The sequence below is a fragment of the Sus scrofa genome, chromosome 3 (assembly GCF_054392235.1).
Source record: "Sus scrofa isolate SSC_HxYL_T2T_F1_AM1 chromosome 3, Sscrofa_HxYL_maternal_Yorkshire_Landrace_v2.0, whole genome shotgun sequence".
Classification (NCBI taxonomy): Eukaryota; Metazoa; Chordata; class Mammalia; order Artiodactyla; family Suidae; genus Sus; species Sus scrofa.
In genome coordinates, this window is record NC_139385.1 from 38,334,834 (window position 1) to 38,355,883 (window position 21,050).

General features: G+C 52.7%; 1 long non-coding RNA gene across 1 annotated transcript; it reads right to left on the bottom strand.

The window, feature by feature from the left end:
- Positions 1-2,451: 2,451 nt before the first annotated feature.
- On the bottom strand, positions 2,452-17,037 carry LOC146404548 (uncharacterized). The gene is made up of 4 exons (XR_014840801.1): positions 16,822-17,037; positions 14,370-14,520; positions 5,246-5,486; positions 2,452-4,358 (listed from the first exon to the last, which is right to left on the bottom strand). It is a non-coding gene; the product is annotated as an uncharacterized LOC146404548 (long non-coding RNA).
- Between the last annotated feature and the right edge of the window lie 4,013 nt (positions 17,038-21,050).

Below are 21,050 nucleotides of genomic sequence, written 5' to 3' on the forward strand. Positions count from 1 at the left end.
GTCCGGGGTCAGGTTTAGCTGGAACCAAGGGTGAGTGAGTGAAATGGAACCACTCTTTCCAAGAAGAGGTAAAATGACTCGCCCACTGAAAGAGGCAAGACTAGTGAGCTGGGGCCCACAGCCGACCCCCTCTCTGGCTGACGTCTGCCCTCAAGGAAAGCTGGAATGTAGACCCTTTCACACCTCCGGATTCATGGTTGCTAATAACTGACTTTTTTGCACTGGAAAAAAAAAATTCCACATTAAAAAAATTTCCTTCCCATTTTTTTTTAAAAAAAAAAAAACCAACTTTATTTTTAGAGCAGTTTTAGATTCACGTCAAAATTGAGTGGAAAGCACAGAGTTTCCATATCCCCACGGCCCCCCCCACACAGCCTTCCCCCGCCGCTATCAACAGCCCTCATCAGTCCACATTATGGTTTTTGTTTTGTTTTTTAAAGTTTTTTTTTTTTTTTTTTTTTGGTTTTGTTTTGTTTTGCTGCCCTGTAGCATATGGAGTTCTCAGGCCGGGGATCAGATCTGAGCCGCAGTTGTGGCAACACCGGCTCCTTTAACCTATCAGGCCTGCATCCTGGTGCTGCAGAGATGCCGCTGGTCCCATAGCGGGAACACCATATGATGGCTTTTTGGTTTTGTTTTTTTTCCTTTTAGGGCCACATTTGCCACACATGGAAGTTCTCAGACCAGGAGCCACACCTGCGGCCCACGTCATAGCCTGCGGCAATACCGGCTCCTCAACCCTCTGACTGAGTATCCTCATGGATACTAGTCGGATTCTTAACCCACTGATCCACAACGGAACTCCTCCAAATTATGTTTTAATCTCCGTGTTTGTTGTTCGATTTAAAAAAGTATCTACCAATAATGCGAGTATGAAATACATATTTTTCCTGATTTCTACAGATATGTATATATTTTCTTTTAAAAATGACATCATTCTTTTTTTGTTTTATTTTTTTGCTTTTTTAGGGCCGCACCCACGGCATATGGAAGTTCCCAGGCTAGGGGTCGAATTGAAGCTGCAGCTCACAACCTACACCACAGCCACAGAAACGCGGGATCTGAGCCGCATCTGCGACCTACACCACAGTTCACGGCAACACTGGATCTTTAACCCACTGAGTGAGGCCAGGGATTGAACCTGCATCTTCATGGATGCTGGACGGATTTGTTTCCACTGCACCACAAGAGGAACTCCCCAAAATGACATCATTCTTTACGACCCCTACAGTACCCCGCTCTTTCCGCTGAGCATTTCGTGAGCAGCCTTCCAGGTCACTGGCTGACAAGCGGTGGGGTGATGGTACCTGTTTCTCCAGTAAGGACGCTGGGGTCCAGCGGGAGCAGGTAAGAGACCCGGGTGGACTTTGCGATGGACATTTCACTGGATGCTCTAAACTGGCCGCTGAGGTCTTGTTCCTTCCTGGGTGGGGAATTACTGTTCAGAGAGGGAAAGTCACTCTGGTTGGGGGACCTGAGCCCCCAGGCAGGGGGGCAGTGACCAGCAAGAGCCTTGCCTCACTCCTGCCTCAGCCGTGCTGCCGCTGACCCTTCCAGGCTGTGTCGGGTGCAGAAAAAGGTCATGCCTCTGACTAGTTCTCCTACTCAGCTCACACGGAGTACCTACTCTGTGTCAGACACCACTGGGGATGCCATGCACGCTCTCTCGGTTAATCCTTCTGACCACCCTGGAAGATAGCTCCGTAATGAGCCCCATTTCTCAGGTGAGGCAACTGAGGCCCAGAGACATGAAACGACCTGCCAAGGGCCACACAGCCAACATGGGGTAAAACCAAAGTTGGACCACAATGAGGTCTGAATGCAGACAGAAGCGTCACTGTCCCGGGTGGGTCCCTGGCTTTGTAAATGGTTACACACACACACACGTGTGCCACAAAGCTCTAGCCTCAGTTCTATCCATCCTTCCATCTTCCCAGACTCCTGCTTAGGGCAAGGGCGGTGAACACCTGGGAGACAGTCAGGATCCCAAATGAACCCTTGGTTAAGACATTGAGTGACCAGAGTTCCCATTATGGCTCAGCGGTTAACGAATCTGACTAGGAACCATGAGATTGCGGGTTCGATCCCTAGCCTTGCTCAGTGGGTGAAGGATCCGGCGTTGCCGTGGGCTGTGGTGTAGGTTGCAGATGTGGCTCGGATCCCCTGTGGCTGTGGCTGTGGCTGTGGTGTAGGCTGGCAGCTACAGCTCCAATTAGACCCCTAGCCTGGAAATCTCCATATGCCGCGGGAGCTGCCCTAGAAGAGGCAAAAAGACAAAAGAAAAGACATCGAGTGACTGGCAAGGGGACATTCAAGACATTGATAGAAAGTCTGACACTGGGGTTGGAAAAGGCAATTGCCCCCATACAGGCTGACTTCTGGCCTCAATACCATGGCCCAACGTAAACACAAGGTGCCTCGTGAGCCAGCTGCAGCTTGCACAACTGCTTGGACCTTCCCAGCCAGGGTGTTCAGAATGAGAAGTAACCCGTTGTGACAGTGTTGGCGTATGCACCCGCGTATTCAGACGTGGAGCCCTCGCCTCATGCCTGCACACGGCACAGGCCCTGGAATCAGGGGTGACACAGAGCACCGGTGACAACGAAGAACGCTTCTGCCTATCCTGGGCACACACTGCATGCTCATGTGTGGATGTGAGGTGTTCCCCTGTGGCACTGCAAGTTAAGGACCTGGCATCGCTGCAGCTGTGGTGCCGGTCACAACGGAAGCGCAGGTTCGATCCCTGGCCCCGGAACTTCCATATGCCACAGGTGCAGTCAAAAAAAAAAAAAAAATGTGTACTTGACAAGAGGAGGATGGGGGAGAGAACGGGTAACATTTAGGGTCGCTAATATCATTGACGATATGCTGTTCGATAAGTGATATAAAGTAGATACCATCATATGACCTAAAGGCTCTTCTTCATTTAGCACTAATTAACATAGACTCGGTGCTAAGCGCTTCACACTATCTCATTTAATTCTTTTTCTTTTTCCTCCTTTTTGGGCCGCCTCTCAGCACATGGAGTTCCCAGGCCGGGGATCAGATTCAAGCCGCCGTTTCAACCCAAGCTGCAGCTGCGGCAATGCAGGATCTTTAACCCTCTGTGCTGGGCTGGGGATCGAACACGCATCCCAGCCCTCCCAAGATGCCACCGATCCTGTTGTGCCACAGTGGGAACTCCTCGTTTAATTCTTGAAACCATCTTGTAGGTGGATTGCGTTGGACCACAGCTCATGACATCACCACTTCTGTAGGTCAAAACTCCAATAAGAGTGCCGGCAGTGAGCTTCAACCTGTCTTCACGGCTACAGCTGAAGCAAAGCCCACCGCCAGGGCCTGGAGGCGTCCGCCTGCTAGGAGGATTCGGGCTTCGCCCTGGGTTCCTCCTCCTCAGCCACCCTCCCCTGGCTGCCCGTGACCCCACCACCCCGCCCCATTGCGGCCAGGTCTATATTTACAGCCTGGGTTTCTGTGAAGTGGGGACTCGAGGAAGTGACTTATTCCAGAGTCATCACAGCCACCCAGAGATAACGGCATCCAAGAACCTTCTGTTTCTGACTGTCCCCCTCGCCCCCACCTCTGTGGGACTTTTCTCCTCCCCTCTGGATTTCCAAGGCTCGAACCAGCCAGACAGAAACAGTAATTGCCTGTGTGCCAACCAAGTGTCCCCCATCTGGAGGGCAGATGACAGGGAGTGGGAGATTGTGTCCGTTTTGCAGCCAGTGACACTGAGGTGAATCTGTGTCCAACTTGGTTGCCAGCTGCCCTTGTTGGGGGCGGGTTTCTGGACCCCCCGGGGACCCGGCCTGGTCGGGCTCGGCCTGGGCATCCCAGAGGCTGTGGGGAGGACCTTCTGGATCCCCCCACCTCTCCGCTCCCGGGGATGCTACTGATCTGACAGCCCCCGCCGCAGGGGCGCTGGGCCCGGCGGGGCGGAGTATTTCCAGGTAGTCAGACTGAGATAGAGGGTGGCAGCTGTGGGGACAGCGGAGGAGGAAGGGAGCAGCCTGTCCTTTCTTCCCCACCCCCCCACCCCCCCGCCGTGCACACAGCCCACCCGCCAGGCACAGCCGGTCTTCGGGGAAGTCGCCGAGTCGGAGTTCCAGGAAGCGATAACGCTTGTTGAAACCTCTTTCTTGTGGCCTGGCCTCGTCACATGGCTTGGTGGGGACCAACGTCAAGCAGGGCCGCAGGTCTGGGCCGGCTCGCACCCTGGCAGCTGCTGCCACCCTGCGCGCTTCCCCGGAGGCTGAAGTGGGGGGGGGCTTGCTGGGCAGGAAGGTGGGCATGAGCAGCTCTTACTGCGACGCACCTGGCCCAGGCTGAGAGCCGAGCTCTCCTGCAAGGGAGGGTTGCTGCAAAAGCACATAGTAGGTGTTAAGGAGACAGAAATTCTTTGCTCCTCTTCCCTGAAGCCAGGGACCATGTCTTTCGTTGTTCTAGAGTGGGATCCCCCACCTCGGCCCTACTGACTTTCCTATTATGGGGACGGTCCTGTGTGTTATAGGACATTCAGCGGCATCCCTGGCCTCTACCCACTAGACGCCAGTAGTGCCCACACCCCCTCTACAGGTATGACCCCAAACATGTCTCCCATGGCCACATGTTCCCCGAGGGGCCAAACCCTACATCTGGCACATAGTGGGTGGGGTGCTCTGAATTAGTAGGTCTTCAACCCTGGTGGCTGAACATGTCTGGTTCCTTTTTTTTTTTTTTCCATTTTTGGCCACCCTGAGGCATATGGAGGTCCCAGGCCAGGGATCAGATCCGAGCCCCAGGGGAGACCTAAGCCACAGCTGCAGCAACGTCAGATCCTTAACCCTCTGTGTTGGGCCAGGGATCAAAACCAGGTCCCAGCACTCCCAAGACACCACCAATCCCATCGCGCCACAGTGGGAACTCCACGTCCGGTTCATTTTTATACCCCACCACCGGGCATCGTGGAGGTGCCAAGGGATAATCTAGAAGGCTGTCAGCCGTCCAGTCACCATCAGCCTCTCATTCCACACCCCTAAGAAATATACCGTCTAAATAAAAACTGTGCTTGAGGACAGGGGCCTTGAACTTGAGGACAGCAGACTAAATTGAGCATGTGGTCAAGCCTGACACAAGGGGTAAAGGGAAAGGCCATGTGCCCATCAATAGGACGTCTCTTTCCCCATCCCCTGTGTGGTCCCTAGGAGCTGGCAGCCCTGCTTTTCCCCAGACAGGAGGTCCGGAGATCCTCTTTGGGGAAACTGACCTGCCGAGGAGAGGACACTTCGGATGCTGGCTCTAGGAGTCTACTGTGACAACCAGATCCTGCCCAGTCGCCTGGTTGAGAAGCACATGTCCACACACCCTGCCCGTAGGCATGACACTTCTGATGATCTGTTTTTAGCTTCCTGATCTTCAGTATGAACTCACAACCGAGCATCACTGGACACTTGAGGCAGGCTTGTTCAACGAAAGTCGAAGATCAAAATCAGCAGAGGAAAAGAATCCTAGAGAACAGGACCAATGCAGGGAGGAGGAAAAAAAATCAAGACAACAAAAAAACCTCAGAGAAAATAAGAGAGGTTGGTTGACTCTATAAGACAAGAACAAGGAGTCCCCGTCGTGGTGCAGCGGAAACGAATCCGACTAGGAACAATGAGGTTGCAGGTTCGATCCCTGGCCTCGCTCAGTGGGTTAAGGTTCTGGCATGGCCGTGAGCTCTGGTGTAGGTCGCAGACGTGGCTCAGATCTGGCATTCTTGTGGCTGTGGTGTAGGTCGGCAGCTGTAGCTCTGATTGGACCCCTAGCCTGGGAACCGCCACATGCCGCAGGTGCAGCTCTAAAAAGACAAAAAAAAGAGACAAGAACAAGAGTCTGTCTAAAGACACAGTCAATGACCAAGAAGGAACTGGAGAATGGAGAACAGAGAGAAAAACTTCAACATCAGCATTGGAAGAGAAGACTGGAAAATCTCCCAGAAAAAGAGACTGAATATACGACATAAAAGGCAAAGACATGAGAGGCTCATTCCACAAGATGCAAACTCACAGGCATTGAAGACAGAACAGAGAAGACGGAGGGACATTTTTTTCTTAAACGGGAGGACGCGAGCTTCCACGTCGGAAAAGCTTATCCACGACTGCCTCGGAGTTTTATTTCTGTGTACAAATGACCCCAGCTCTCAGCGCTACGGTGGGAAGAATTCTAAAATAGCCCCCCTCCTTTCCTGCCACCCTGCCAATCCCCAGGACGTGTATATAATGGATTTTGCTCCCGTGATTAGGTCACGGCATGTGGTTGGTTTTACAGAAGGGAGGCATCCAAGGGATCTAACTTCATCACAGGGCCCTTCAAAAGTGGAGCCTTTTCTCTGGCTCGTGCCAGAAGAGGAAGTCCAAGATTTCAAGCACAGGAAAGATGGGATGCGAAGTGGCTGGAAGGGAGGAGGAGGAGGGGCGGCATGGGCTGAAATGGGGGTCACTTCCAGAGCTGAGAGCTGATACTCGGCAAGGAAACGGGGACCTCAGACCTTATAACCACAGGAACTGAATTTTGCCAAAAGCAAGACTGAGCTTGGGGATTTCCCTCTGTGGCGCAACAGGATCGGCAGCACCCGGACGGAGCACTGGGATGCAGGACTGATCCCCAGCCTGGAACAGGGGGTTAAGGATCCAGGCTTGCCGCAGCTTTGGCATAGGTTGCAAGTGTGGCTCAGATCTGACCCCTGGCCTGGGAACTCCATATGCCGTGGGGAGGAAATAAAATAAATAAATAAATAAATAAAAGAACGCGCTTGGAAGCAGATTTTGCCCCCAGAGCCTCCAGATGGGAACTGAAACCCCAACTGACCCCCTGAGTTTGTTCCGGGGAGACCCTGAGCAGAGAAGTGCACCACGCTGTGCCAAACTCCTGACCTCTGAAAACCGTGAGAGAGTAAATCCTCGTTCTTTGAAGCCACAAAGTTTGTGGTAATTTATTATGCAGCAATAGAAAACGCAGAGAGCTGCTTAAAACAATGCGCGTTGATCTCATGGGACGTGGATCGGATCTCACACTGTTTCTGTGGGTCAGGAATCAGGGGGTGATTCAGCTGGGTGGTTCTGGCTCAGGGTCTCTTCCGAGGTTGCAGGAAACTTGTCAGCCCAGTCCTGCTGTACTGCACACGGAACTGTATCCAGTCTCTGGGGATAGACCATGATGGAAGGTGATTCGAGAAAAAGAATGTGTATATATATATGATGGGGTCACTTCGCTGCACAGCAGAAACTGATACAACATGGTCAATCAACCATACTTTAATAAAAAAAAGAAAGAAAGAAAAAAAAAAAAAAGAATTCCCTTCGGGGCTCAGCTGTTAATGAACCTGACTAGGGTCCATGAGGATGCAGGTTCGGCCCCTGGCCTTGCTCAGTGGGTTAAGGATCCGGGGTTTCCGGGAGCTGTGGTGTAGGTTGCAGATGCGGCTTGGATCCTCCGTTGCTGTGGCCGTGGCGAAGGCCAGTGGCTGTAGCTCTGATTCGACCCCTAGCCTGGGAACCTCCATGTGCCACGGGTGCGGCCCTAAAGAGCAAAGAAAAAAAGCTGTCACCGCAGCTGGAGGACCCTCATCAATGCAGCTCACTGCCATGGCTGTGGGCAGGAGGCCTCAGGTCCTTACTGCGCAGGCTCCGCCACGGGGCTGCCTGAGCGCCCGCACACCACAGAGGCTGACTTCTTCCAGAGCAAGTGAACCACGAGGGGCTCACTTAGAAGCCACAAGCCTTTTGGACTTGGCCTTGGGAGTCACATCTGCATTATCATTATCATCAACACAGACCTATTCCTTCCCAGCCAAGTGACCCGGGGAAGGTTCCTGAACCACTTTGAGCCTCGGTTTCCCCATCTGTGAAATGAGGAGATACTCTTCACTAGAAGGATAGGAACAGAGCAGAGGGCAAACATGGAACACCCCTTGAAGGGCCCGGCAGGCATCTGCTGCATATGAGGAATCTTATTTTGTCTCCGTCTCCTACTCTAGGACTTTAGGCCCAAGCAAGAGGGGTTCAGAGCCAGGGTTCAGGGAAAATTTGGGCCCTGAATTGAACATGGCACAGTTCCCACTCTGATCCCTGAGCTGCAAGGGACATTGTCCTCTCTTGGGCTGGCCCAGCCCCTTGGGGCTCCCTCCTGTCCTCTGCTTACTGCTCAGAAAGGTCTTTGTCCATTTGGGTGACCCCAGGTGAACAAGCCTCTGTGGCTCTCTCTGTCATATGCTACCATTAGAGGACACATGAGACTTTGCGGAGGTGCCAACAGGAAGGGCATGCTGGTGTCAGGCCCTGCGTCAGGCTCCATCTGACAGATTCAGGAGCAGAGACAGGAGGGACAACGGGAGTGACTGAGGCAGGTGCTGGCAGTGAGCCCTGAAGTTCAAGCCTGGATTCTGCCAGCTCTGAGTTAGTGTCCTGCGCTGCACGGCTCCTTCTGGTGTGTGACCAGAGCACGTTTCCTCCCCTAAGCTCATGGTACCTCAGATGGAAAGTGGGAATAACCCTGGCATTTGCCTCCAGGAGCGTGTATTCATTCATTCACTCAAGTATTTATTGAGCACCTACTATGTGCCAGGCAATCTTTCTAGCTCTGCGACAAAAACAAACCAATCAAACAAAAAACAGACCAAGTTCACTGCCCTTTAGGACTTTACAGTCTAGCAAGTGGAGAGACAGCGTATAACTTTACAAACCATGCTAAGGTGTGTGTCAGATGGAAATAAGAGCTATGGAGGGAAATTAAGCAGGTGAGGGACAAGGAGGGGCCAGGGTTGGGCTGCTATTTCATTTAGATGATCAGGGAAGCTTCTCAGAGAAGCAGGAAACTAAAGAAGGTGAGGCACCTACTCATTTGGATGTGGAAAGAGCATTCCAGGCAGAAGCAAGAGCAGGTGCAAAGGCCCTGAGGCAGCACGTTTGAGGAAATGGGGATTGTGGCCTGTACAGTGTGAGTGAGGGAGTGAAGAGTAGATGAGGTCAGAGAAGCTGGGGGCAGGTAGTAGCAGAGCAGGTAGGGACTTGTGGACCTTGAAAGGTTTCTGGCTTTTACTCCGAATGAAATGTGAGCATAGGAGGGTTCTAAGCCTAGGAGCGCTAGGAGGATTCAATGAGACACACATGTGTAGCATGCAGCAGTATCCTGGCACACAGCAGAGGCTCCATAATTGCTGGCTGTTATTATTATTGTTGTTGTTATTGTTTAGGTATAGGAAGCAAACTGGAAACTATAAAAAGCTATTGGGATGCAAATTTTCATTGCCTGACAGAGCTTCTAAAATGTTTTCAAATGCTATCATTAAGCATTAGCCATGCAAAAGGTGGGTTTCGTTTCTTCATTTTATGGAAGCGCAATCTACGGCTCAGAGAGGTTAGGAAACTTGCCTGGTACTGCATAGCGAAAAGGGGCAACTCACGAACCCAGGTCTTCTGAACCCAGCTGATGCCTCCTGGCTTGGCCGCTGGGGCTGCGAGTCCTTGGAGCAGTGGGCAGGTGGTGGGCCCCGTGCAAAACACAAGGCAGAAGCTTTGGGGCTGCCCTTGGGACCCTCCAGCATCACTGAAGAGAAAGGTCAGGAGCCCCCAGCTCTGACCTGGTCCATCAGGCAGAACAAGTTCACAGAGACCTAAAGGGGCCCCAAGGCATCACTGAGGATGCTTTTGGTCCAAGTAACAGGAAGCCTGAGATCAAGGGCTTAAAGAAGCTGGAAATGCAGTAGCTTGTTCAACAGGAAGTCTGGAGCTGGGTTCTTTCTGAACTGGTTGGTTAGCAGCTCCCCCAGGCCAGCATGGACCCAGGTTCCTTTATCTCTCTGTTCTGACGTCTTGGTGTTGGTTGCACCTGAGGCTGGTCCTCAGATGGCAGATGCGATTGCAAGTGTCACATCCAGAAGAAAAACAGAACCATCAGCACCCCACCTCGGGGGGAAGGAACCCTTTCCCAGAAACCCCCAGCAGACTTTCCTCCTGTCTCCCTGGCCAGAATTGAGTTACCTGCCCAAGGCTGAAACAACCACTGACCAGGGCCTGGAATTTCCTTCACTGATTTGGAATGAATGTTGGAGAATGTGTCAAACTGGGGAAAAAAAAAAAAAAGTCCCGATTTTCCCTCCCTTCCTCTATCCCTTGACAATATGACTTTGCTGCTCCTCTCATGAAGAATTGGGTAGTTCCCGATGTGGCTCAGCACAAACGAACCCAATTGCTATCCATGAGGATGTGGGTTTGATCCCTGACCTTGTTCCGTGGGTTAAGGATCGGGAATTGCCGTGAGCCGTGGGGTAGGTCTCAGACTTGCCTTGGATCCAGTGTGGCTGTGACTGTGGTGTAAGGTGGCAGCGGCAGCTCTGCCTCAACCCCTAGCTTGGGAACTTCCAAATGCCACAGGTGTGGCCCTAAAAAAATAAAGAATAAAGGCAAAAAAAAAAAAAAGGAAAAAGAAAAAGAAATCTATGTCCCCATGCTAGAACCTCAGCTGCTTTAGCCAACAGGAAGTGATGCAGGATGTGCTGTTTCCTAGCCTGGGCCTCAGGATGCCATCTGGCTTCTAGTTGTTCTCTTGGTTTTCTGCATCCACCCTGAGAAGAAGCCCCAGCTGGCCTGCTAGATGATTGAGTGGCCACACAGAGCAGCGAGGCACCGTCCTAGCTGAGGCCACCCAAGACCAGCCAGTCCCGGCCGACCTGACTGTGGATTCAAGAGTGCACCAGCCACATACACACAGTGGAATACTACCCAGTCCTAAAAAGAACAAAATAATGCCACTTGCAGCAATGTGGATCCAACTAGAGATTCTCATACTAAGTGAAGTCAGAAAGACAAATACCATGTGGCATCACTTATATGTGGAATCTAAAATATGGCACAGATGACGTATCTACAGAACAGAAACAGACTCACAGACACGGAGCACAGATTGTGGTTGCCAAGCGGGAGGGGAGGGAGTGGGATGGATGGGGAGTTTAGGGGTTAGCAGATGCAAACTCTTCCATTTCGAATGGATAAGCAATGGGATTGCACTGTACAGCACAGGGAACTCTATCTAATCTCTTGGGATAGAACAGGATGGAAGACAATATGAGAAAAAGAATATATAAATGTATGACTAGGTCACTTTGCTGTGCAGCAGAAATTGACATAACATTGTAAATCAACTGTACTTTAATAAAAAAAAATGTAAAAAGGAATTCCCATCGTGGCTCAGTGGTAACGAAGCCAACTGGTACCCATGAGGGTGCGGATTGATCCCTGGCCTTGGATCCTACATTGCTGTGCTGTGGCTGTGGCGTAGCTCTGATTGGACCCCTAGCCTGGGAACTTCTACATGCCGCAGGTGCGGCCATAAAAAAATAAAAATAAAACGAAGGGTGCACCAGCCAAGATCAGCCCAGCCCTGCCCAGACCAGAACTACCCAGCCAACCCATAGATGACAAGCAATAGCAAAGGATTTTCTTTTTTTCTTTTTTTTCCTTTGGCCACCTCGTGGCATATGGAGTCCCTGGGCCAGAGATCAAATCTGAGACACAGGTGCAACCTACGCCACAGCTGTGCTGGGCCAGGAATTGAACCTGGGTCCCAATGCCCCAGAGACGCTGATCCTGTTGCACCACAGAAGGAACTGAGAAGCCGGTTGTTTTAATCCACTCAGTCTGGGGAGGTTGGTTACGCAGCAACAGCTGTTAAAGGAAACTGGCCACCCTTATGCAGTTAACTACTCGCGGGAGGCTCATCCTTTTTCAGGGGCAGGCGATGTCTTTCACTCATTGACTCTACCTTCCTGCCCACTCCATGCAGGGTCGGGGCCAGAAGCGGGCAACACAAAGATGGCTAAGGCCTGGCCCCCGCCTCAGGAAGTCCCCAGTCTGGGTGGGTGGCAGACTCGCCAGCTGAAGCTTCTAGCCCTCTGAGGTTCCCCACTGCCTGGGGAGCAGCCTCCAACAGCTTTAGCGCTGTGTGATTTGTCCGTGCAGACCGGCCCCCTTCCTTCCCCCACCCCTCCCCACCAGCCCGCTGCCTTTCCCAAGCTCCCCGCTCTGCTCCTGGACCTTTGCACATGCTGACTTCTCCCTCTAGGTTGCTCTGGCCCACCTTCTATGATTTATCAGCATTATTCTCTTTTTTTTTTTTTTTTTTGTCTTTTTGCTACTTCTTTGGGCCGCTCCCACGGCATATGGAGGTTCCCAGGCTAGGGGTTGAATCGGAGCTGTAGCCACCGGCCTACGCCAGAGCCACAGCAACACGGGATCCGAGCCGCGTCTGCAACCTACACCACAGCTCATGGCAATGCCGGATGGTTAACCCACTGAGCAAGGGCAGGGACCGAACCCGCAACCTCATGGTTCCTAGTCGGATTCGTTAACCACTGCACCACTACGGGAACTCCTGCACTATTCTCTTTTGAGGCTCAGCTCGGGGATCCCATCTCCCGGGAGCCCTCCCAGAAAGCACTTCCCACCCGAGCAGAGAGCCCTCTTGGGGCGTCCACATTCCCCTGGGTTTTCGCCAGCCCTGCTGCATGAGGCTCAGGAGGAAAACGCTCGAGAAGCTCCCCAGGCCAGGAAGGGACAGAGCGGGAACTTGAACCCAGACCTCACTGCACTCCGCATCTGACTCCTCCTACGGCTTTCAGGCTGAGCCGGGGCCACTCCTGGCAGGAGGGGGGGTAGGGAGAGAAGGCGGGGGCAGGCAGGCGGGAGCAGGGGATGTCGGGGAACCACCGAGGCAGGAAGAGGCAGAGAAGAAAGTGAAAGGGGCCCGAGGCCCAGAATAGCTGTGGGTGACAGAAGCGGGGCACTGCAGATGCCGCCAGAAAGAAAAACCAGGCTGGGTCCCAGGGGGCCGGCAGTGTCCACTCCCAGCCCCCACCTGGCTGGTGGGCCTGGGTGGATGCCCCAAACGGAAGGAAGGAAATTGGGGGGAAGGGGCTGTCTGGGGAAGGGCAGGATTTCACAGCTGGCTTTCCACACCCCCACCTCACTCGGACCTGTCACAACGAGCTTGGAGGACTCGGGGGCCAACGAAACCCATCAAGACAGAGACGGCCAGGGGACTGCCAGCCCTCGCTGCAGAGAGAAATCTGCTTATCACAATCTCCAGCGCCGGCTGCCACCGTCTCCTACGGGAGTTCAGGGCACTGGTTAAGCACCTGGGTTCCACGCCGGCTCAGCCACTGGCTGGCTGTGCGACCTTGGGCCAGTCACTTCACCTCTCTGGGCCTCTGTCGGCGGACATCACCTACTTCATGGGGATGTCCTGAGGATTAGCTGAGTGGGTGTATGCAGCAAACATCTCAGCTTGTATTCTCCACCAACTACACCTGATCACACACTCACACACACACACACACACACACACACACGCATGGAAAGTCCCTCCAGAATGTAAATGGTGCAACAGCAGGGATTTGGTTTTTTTCACTACTGTGTCTCCAGTGCCTGGAGCTGTGCCTGGCATACAGCAGGTGCTCAATACATGCATGCGGCAAGAAAGAAGGAGGGAGGTATTTCCAGGTGTGGGGCATCCATTCTGTTTCTCCATATTTTAGGCTTTTATCACACGGTCATGCACCACCTGGATTGAAGGAAAAAATGCTGCCCAAGAGGGGAGGTGGCTTGCAAGGCATGAGGCCTTTCATCTCGGAATGGCCCTGAGCCCTCCCCCTCCCTGCCGGGAGCCCCGGACACCTGGACACCAGCCTCTCCAGGGATGGGGGGGGCAGGTGGGGGGAGGGGGGAGGGGCGGGTGTGGCAGCTCCGGGGCCAGCAGGCAGTGAGGGAGGTGACAGGAAACTCGTCAGGACAGGCTGTTCCCAGCCTACCAAGAACCACAGGCGAGAGGACGTTCTGTTCAGAGCTGAGACCAGCGCATCCCCGCCCCGTCCTCCGCCCCCCCTCACTCCGTTGGTGGAAGTGTCACCAACGTCCAGGGTGGGGACCTCTGCCCTGGCCTGGTGATCTTGTGGCTCCTCTGATCTCTACGAGGAACTGGGGGCAGCTTGCTTTCCAGGAACCCTTCCTGCCATGGTGGGTGATGGCTCACAGCCAAGGTCTGGGAGGCTGTGTGACCCCGGACAAGCCACTAACCTCTCTGGGCCTCCCCTGCATTCAGGGGTAAGGATTAAGAGTGAAGTTCAAAGGTTTTGCTTTACGGTCAATTACTTTATCTACAATGGCAGTAAATACGCATGACCGAAAGGTCCCCATTTTAAAGTGTGCAGGTTAGCAGCGTCAACATCCCCAAAGCTGTGTGATCGTGACTTCCGTCTGGTTCCAGACACTGTCATCACCCCCCAGTAAAACCCTGAACCCATCTGCACCCACTCCCCACTCCCCCCTGCCCCTCTTCCCCGGCAAGCACTAGCCTACCCTTCTTCTCGAAGGATTCGCCTATCTGGACGTTTCGCACAAATGGAATCAGACGTATGTGGCCTTTTGCATCTGGCTTCGTTCACTTAGTTTGAGTCGTCCCAGGTTCTTCTGTGTGGTAGCTGGTGTCCATACTTCATTTCTACAGTTCCTAGAAATCACCAATTACTTTTTAAAAATGATTTTCAAGGGAGTTCCCACTGTGGCTCAGCAGAAAAGAACCTGACTAGTATTCACGGGGATGCGGGTTAAGGATCCGGCATTGCCAGGAGCTGTGGTGAAGGTCGTAGATGTGGATCCTGCTTTGCTGTGGCTGTGGCCTACATAGGCCAGCGGCTACGGCTCTGATTCGACCCCTAGCCTGGGAACTTCCATGTGCCAAGGGCGCACCCTTAAAAAGACAAAAAAAAAAAAAAAAGATTTTCAAAAGTGTTTATTGGGGTAAAACACACAATCAGCACATGCAGAGGGTCCCACCTAATAGATCTGACACAAGAGGACACCGTGGAACTATCACTGTGTTAAGATATTGGACATTTCTGATACCCAAGGAGGTTCCCTCAGGCCACCCTGCCCCTCCTCCCTGCAGAGGTAGTCACTGGTTCTGGTTTCTGTCCCTTTTGATGAATTTTGCCTTCAGATAAGTGGAATCATACAGTGTGTGAGGCTTGATTTTTTATTCGTTTTAGGGCGGCACCTGCAGCATGTGGAAGTTCCTGGGCTAGGGGTTGCATTGGAGCGGCAGCTGCCAGCCTACGCCACAGCCACAGCCACATCAGATCCGAACCACATCTGTGACCCACAACACAGCCTGCAGCAACGCCAGATTCTTAACGCACTGAGCAAGGCCAAGGATCGAACCCACATCGTCATGGATACTAGTCAGGTTCTTAACCCATCGAGCTGCAACAGGAACTCGGCCTGTGAGCTTTTCTATATGACTTGTTTCTGTCCACATGATGTCCGTGAGCTTCCCTTATGCCAGTGCGTAAGAGGCGTTGGTGCTTTTTCTGTGCCAAGTACCTTTCTCCCCACCCCCACAGCTGCACACCCCCTGTTCAGTCCCGTCCTGCTGGCGGATACATGGATTGGGGTCTCCAGGGATGTTCCCTTAGCGACACCGCTGCTGTGAACAGCCCTGCACCTGACTGTGGGGGCGGGGGCACCGGGGTCTCAGGTTTACTCCCCAGCAGTGGGATTGCGGGGACCTGGGGGCCATGGATGCTGCCAGCTTTCCAGTTGTGGCTAGTGACTTCCATTCTCCCCAGTGGGCCTGAGAGCACCTGGATCGGCATCCTGGACACCCCGCAGTGTGGTCAGCCCTGCTGATTTTAGTCCTTCTACTGGGGGTGTCTTCCTTCCTTTCGGGGGGCCCAGGGTATTCAGAAACCCCCCGGCCAGAGACGGAACACCTGAGCCAGAGTGGTGACAACACAGGAACCTTAATCACTAAGTCACCAGGCCACTCCTGTTACCACTTCCTTGGATTAAGCAAATACAATGATGAGAGAAAAATAACAGGATAAAATTCTGCAGGGATACTGAAGCGAACAGATGGCTATTTCCAGAGGGAGCTTTAAAGGGAGGCGTTGGCAGAAACAGCAGTTAGCACCTCCGGCAGTTCCCCAGCCCCAGGTCCCGGGCGAAGCACTCTCTAAGTACTAATACTAACCCCTGAATCCTCCCCACCATCCTATAAAGTCCGGTTATTACCCCCAGGTCACTGATGTGCAAACTGAGACACAGGAGGGGCCACATGGGCCACCAAGGTTACACTGTCAGCAGGAAGCAGCTTCCTCTTGAGCTGAAGAACCCCAGTCCCGGGACCCCCTGGGCACCCCCAACTCTGCCCTGAGACTGGAGCTGGGGTGTCTCAAAGGCTCCTCTGGAGCTTGATTTCAGAAGGATGGGTATCAGATCCTCACCCTACAGCCCCTCGCACACTCATAGATATTCACACAAGTGCATCCACACCCACCCACATACACATGCGACAGCCACACACACCAAATGCTCTTACACAAACACCACACACCATGCATGCTCACACATGCACAAGCTTCAGAGAGCAGGGCCTCCTCTGGGCCATCTGCATACACAAGGCAGGTGGCAGCTAAGAGGACATGGCTGCAAAGCCAACCCCCATTTCCAGGCCCTTCTGTCCTCAAATCTGACCTGGGCCCTCTGGAACAATCCCCCCCCCCGGGGGGGGGCAGCACCAGCAACTTCCCGGCAGTTCCCTGCCCCCACCCCCCAGGCCTGAAGGGCTCTGGGACCCTGGGCCAGGCCCGGCCGGGCACTCTCCCTGGGCCATTTCTGTTGACCCATGATATGGGGTGTTATCCCCCTTTTGCACAGGGCAAAACCAAGGCCCGGAGCAGGAAGTCACCTGCGGCAGCCTCCTGCCCGAGGTGGTATTAGCCTGTTTGCCCTCAGAGCCATCCTTGCTCACCCTTGCCTGGCGAAGAGTGACACCCCCCCAGGCTTCCAGCTCGGTTCCACCAATGGGAGACTGGATGGTGGAGGAGAGGAGAAGCAGAGGGTCTCCCTCTGCATCGGGTGGCATCTTTGGCAGCAGCGGGGACGTCTCTGTGGCACCAGCTCCTGGGCTCTGGAGCACCGTCTCGGCGTTCCTCTCCCGTTAGCATCAGTGGGGTAGCGTCCTCCTGCTGATGCTCATCTCCCTTGATTAGCCTCAGCGTAACCATTTTCCTGGGTTTGAAACACCTGGTGCAGTTTCTGCTTTCCTGACTGACGTTTGCGAAGGCGGGATTTAAATCAGATCATCCCACTCCTGAGACGACGGGTTTGACCCTTAGGCAGCACCGCCTCTTGCTGAGCCCGCCTTGCGGGTCTAACAGAGCCGAGTTGCAATACCGCCCACCACCAGTAGGGGGGACTCGCCCAGGCGAGGGCGTTCTTCCTCCCAGCAAAGCGCTCCACAAAATCCCACGTTTAGAGAGTTTTCTTCCCACTAAAGGAAGTGGTATCAGAGTTCCCATCCTGGGAACCCAACTAGTGTCCATGAGGATGCAGGTTTGAGCCCTGGCCTCTCTCAGCGGGTTAAGGATCTGGTGTTGCCATGAGCTGCGGTGTAGGTCACAGGTGTAGCTGGGATCCCGCATTGCTGTGGCTGTGGTTGTGGCCAATGGCTACAGCTCCGATTCCACCCCTAGCCTGGGAACTTCCAAATGCCATGAGTGCAGCCCTAAAAAGACAAAAATAAATAAACAAATAAATAAATAAAAAATAAAGGAGTTCCCGCTGTGGCTCAGTGGTTAACGCATCCGACTAGGAACAACGAGCTTGTGGGTTCTATCCCTGGCCTTGCTCAGTGGGTTAAGGATCCGGCGTTGCCATGAGCTGTGGTGCCGGTCGCAGACGCGACTTCGATCTGTGTCTCTGTGGCCCTGGCTTAGGCCAGCAGCAACAGCTCCGATTAGACCCTTAGCCTGGGAACCTCCATATGCCACCGGTGTGGGCCTGAAAAGACAAAAAAAAAAAAAAAAAAAAAAAAAAAAGTAGTATCTTCATCGTTTGTCCATCAGAGGGGTCACTAATTGCTGGTGAGAACCTCTGGCTTGTCAAGATTCTCAATGAACAGCAATCCCCTGGTGGCTTAGCAGTTAAGGATCTGGTGTTGCCACTGCTGTGGCGTGGGTTCCATCCCCAGTGTGGGAACTTCCCCATGCCATGGGTATGGCTAAAAATAAAGATTCTCAATGAACAGAATTCCCAGCAATAACAGAGAGCTGACACAGTATTCCCTGACTAAACTCCATTGGTGGGGAAAGTAAACAGAATTTCCAAGTGGTTATTGCCCAAAATAGCTCCCAGAGGCCCCAGGGGATGGAGCTTCTGACCTAACCCAGTATGTTCTTTAGGTCTCGTAATTCCGTGTGGTTGAGCCTGCAAGTCTGGTATAGTGACTTGCTTCTTTCCTTCAGCTGACATCCCTAAGCCCACGTAAGAGGGTGGGTCTGGAGTCAGGTCCACTAACATTTCAGACCTTTGAGTCACCTGCTGTGAGGTCTTAGGCAAGTTGCTGAACGTCTCTGATATTCAGTCTCCCAATCTGTAAAATGGGGGTGAAAATACCTGCCCTGAAGTGTTGTTAGGAGGATGAAGTCAGCTAAGGTGTGTAAGTTCCTGGGACAAATAAAAAATTCCCATACCCTTTTTTCCAGTATTCTTTGGCATATTTCTGCTCCATGAAATCTAAGGCCTCAGCTGGGGATGACTCAGATGGTCTGGAGGCTTTTCCTTCCCTCACGTGACTGGCATATTCACTGGCATGCACCGAAGGCTGAGTGTCACTGGGAATTTTTTTGAAATTTTTTTTTTGAATTTTTGAATTTTAATTTTTTGGTATGGTTGATTTACATTTTTTTGAATTTTATTTTTTTTATTATAGTTGATTTACAACTGTGACTGTGGATCGATGGGCCAACATACGGCCTCTTCATGTATCTTGGGCTTCCTAACAGCATGGCAGCCTCACATGGCAGGTCAGGGCTCCAAGAGCAGGTGTTCCAGCAAACGAGGTGAGGACAGCATGGATGTCACCTAGCATCACTTGTGCAACACACTCTTGGTTGAATTCATCAAAAGCCCACTCTGATTTAGGGAAGGAGACATGGACCCCATCTCTCAATTCAGGGGTTGTTAAAATTAAAAAAAATTTTTAATTGAAGTACAGTTTGCTTATTTATTTATTTATTTTTGCTTTTCAGGGCTGTACCTGTGGCATATGGAGGTTCTCATGCTAGGGGTTGAATCAGAGCCACAGCTGCTGACCAACACCACAGCCACAGCAATGTGGGATCCGAGCTGCATCTGCAACCTACACCACAGCTCACGGCAACGCCAGATCCTTAACCCATTGAGTAAGGCCAGGGATCAAACCCACAACCTCATGGTTCCCAGTCGGATTCGTTTCCGCTGCGCCAACACGGGAACTCCAAAGTATAGTTGATTTACAAGGTTGTGTTAATTTCTGCCGTACAAAAATGTCAGTTATACATACCTATGTGTATATTTTAACATATTTTCCATTATGTTTTATCTTAGGATAGCAAATATATTTCCCTGTGCTATATAGTAGGACTTTGTTGTTTATCCATTCTATATGCAATAGTTTGCATCTTTCAAACATTTTATGATTAGTTCCTGTCATGGCTCAGTGGTAACAAACCCGACTAACATCCATGAGGACCCAGGTTCGATCCCTGGCCTTGCTCAGTGGGTTAAGGATCTGGTGTTGCCATGAGCTATGGTGTAGGTCGAAGATGCAGCTGGGATCCTGTGTTGCTATGGCTGTGGTGTAGGCTGACAGCTACAGCTCTGATTCAATCCCTAGCCTGGGAACCTCCATATACTGTGGGTGTGGCCCTTAAAAAGCAAAACAAAAACAAAAACAAAAACCCAAACAAAAATTATGACTACATTTTCAAAGCACCACATCCTTTGACTTACCATTCCATCCCTGAGTATCACTCCTCCAGATAGTCTGGACATAATTCCTATAAAAAACAGTCATGGCAGTTCTGACTGTAACAGCAAAAAATCCGGAACAGCCCCAATGGGGGCCTCGTAGAGGACATGGTGCACCCATCCGGCAGAGCATCCACTTAAAAAGCGAGGGTCACTCTGTGTATTGAGAGAACTATTCTGAAGGCAGGACAATACGTGTGGAGGCCACCTCCAGGTGACCCACGGCAGTTCTAACCTCCTGCTCTCCATGCTCGTGTGTGGTTCTGTCCCACGGGCACCAGGGCTGACCTGGCTGAGTAATGGGATATGGCTGAAATGTGTGTCTTTTGAGGCTAGGTCATAGAAGATCAAGGAGCTTTGGAGTTCCCCGTGTGGCTCAGTGGGTTAAGAACCTGACCAGCATCCGTGAGGATGTGGGTTGGATCCCTGGCCTCGCTCAATGGATTAAGGATCCAGCGTTGCCGTGAGCTGGGGTGTGGGTGGCAGATGCAGCTCGGATCTGGCATTGCTGTGGCTGTGGTGTAGACAGCTCCAATTCGACTCCTAGCCTGGGAATCTCCATATGCTGCACCTGTGGCCCTACCAAAAAAAAAAAAAAAAATTTAGTAGTAATAATAAGATTGAAGAATCCTGCCCCGGGCCGGGAGACTGGAGGATGCCTCTGAGTCCCTTGCCCCCAGCTCTGGAAGCAGGCTGGGGTAGATGGCTCACAGGGGACAGCTGAGCCAGCTTCCAGGTAGAAGCTGGGTGAGAGGGTTATGAAGGCCGAGGGGGACCAAAAGGAGAGAGGGGAGACCCCACTCCAGGGTCACCTGTCCACCTTGCCCCAGGACTCAGAGGGGAGGGGCAGGCCAGAAGCCCACCAACCACAAGGCATCACTTGGTGGGAGCAGGGTCTAGGGTGCAGGGGGTGGGGAAGGGCCCTGGGGGGGGTGTGTCCTGGGCTGTGGTCCCCTCTGAGCTGGACTCTCTCCTTATGCTGTGCTGGGAAAAGGGCGTCCAGATGACTGGTACCCAGATGGCACGTGACTACAGGGTGCTGGGCGGGGGGGGCGGCGGGGAGGGCCCCAGGGGCATTCCCGCGTAGGAAGCCAGAGCATGAGCCTGCTAGAGCAGAAAGGTGTCGGGAGCCGGCTGTGTCCCCCACGTGAGCCTGACGAGTCCCGAGGCACAACCCGCAGCTGCGGA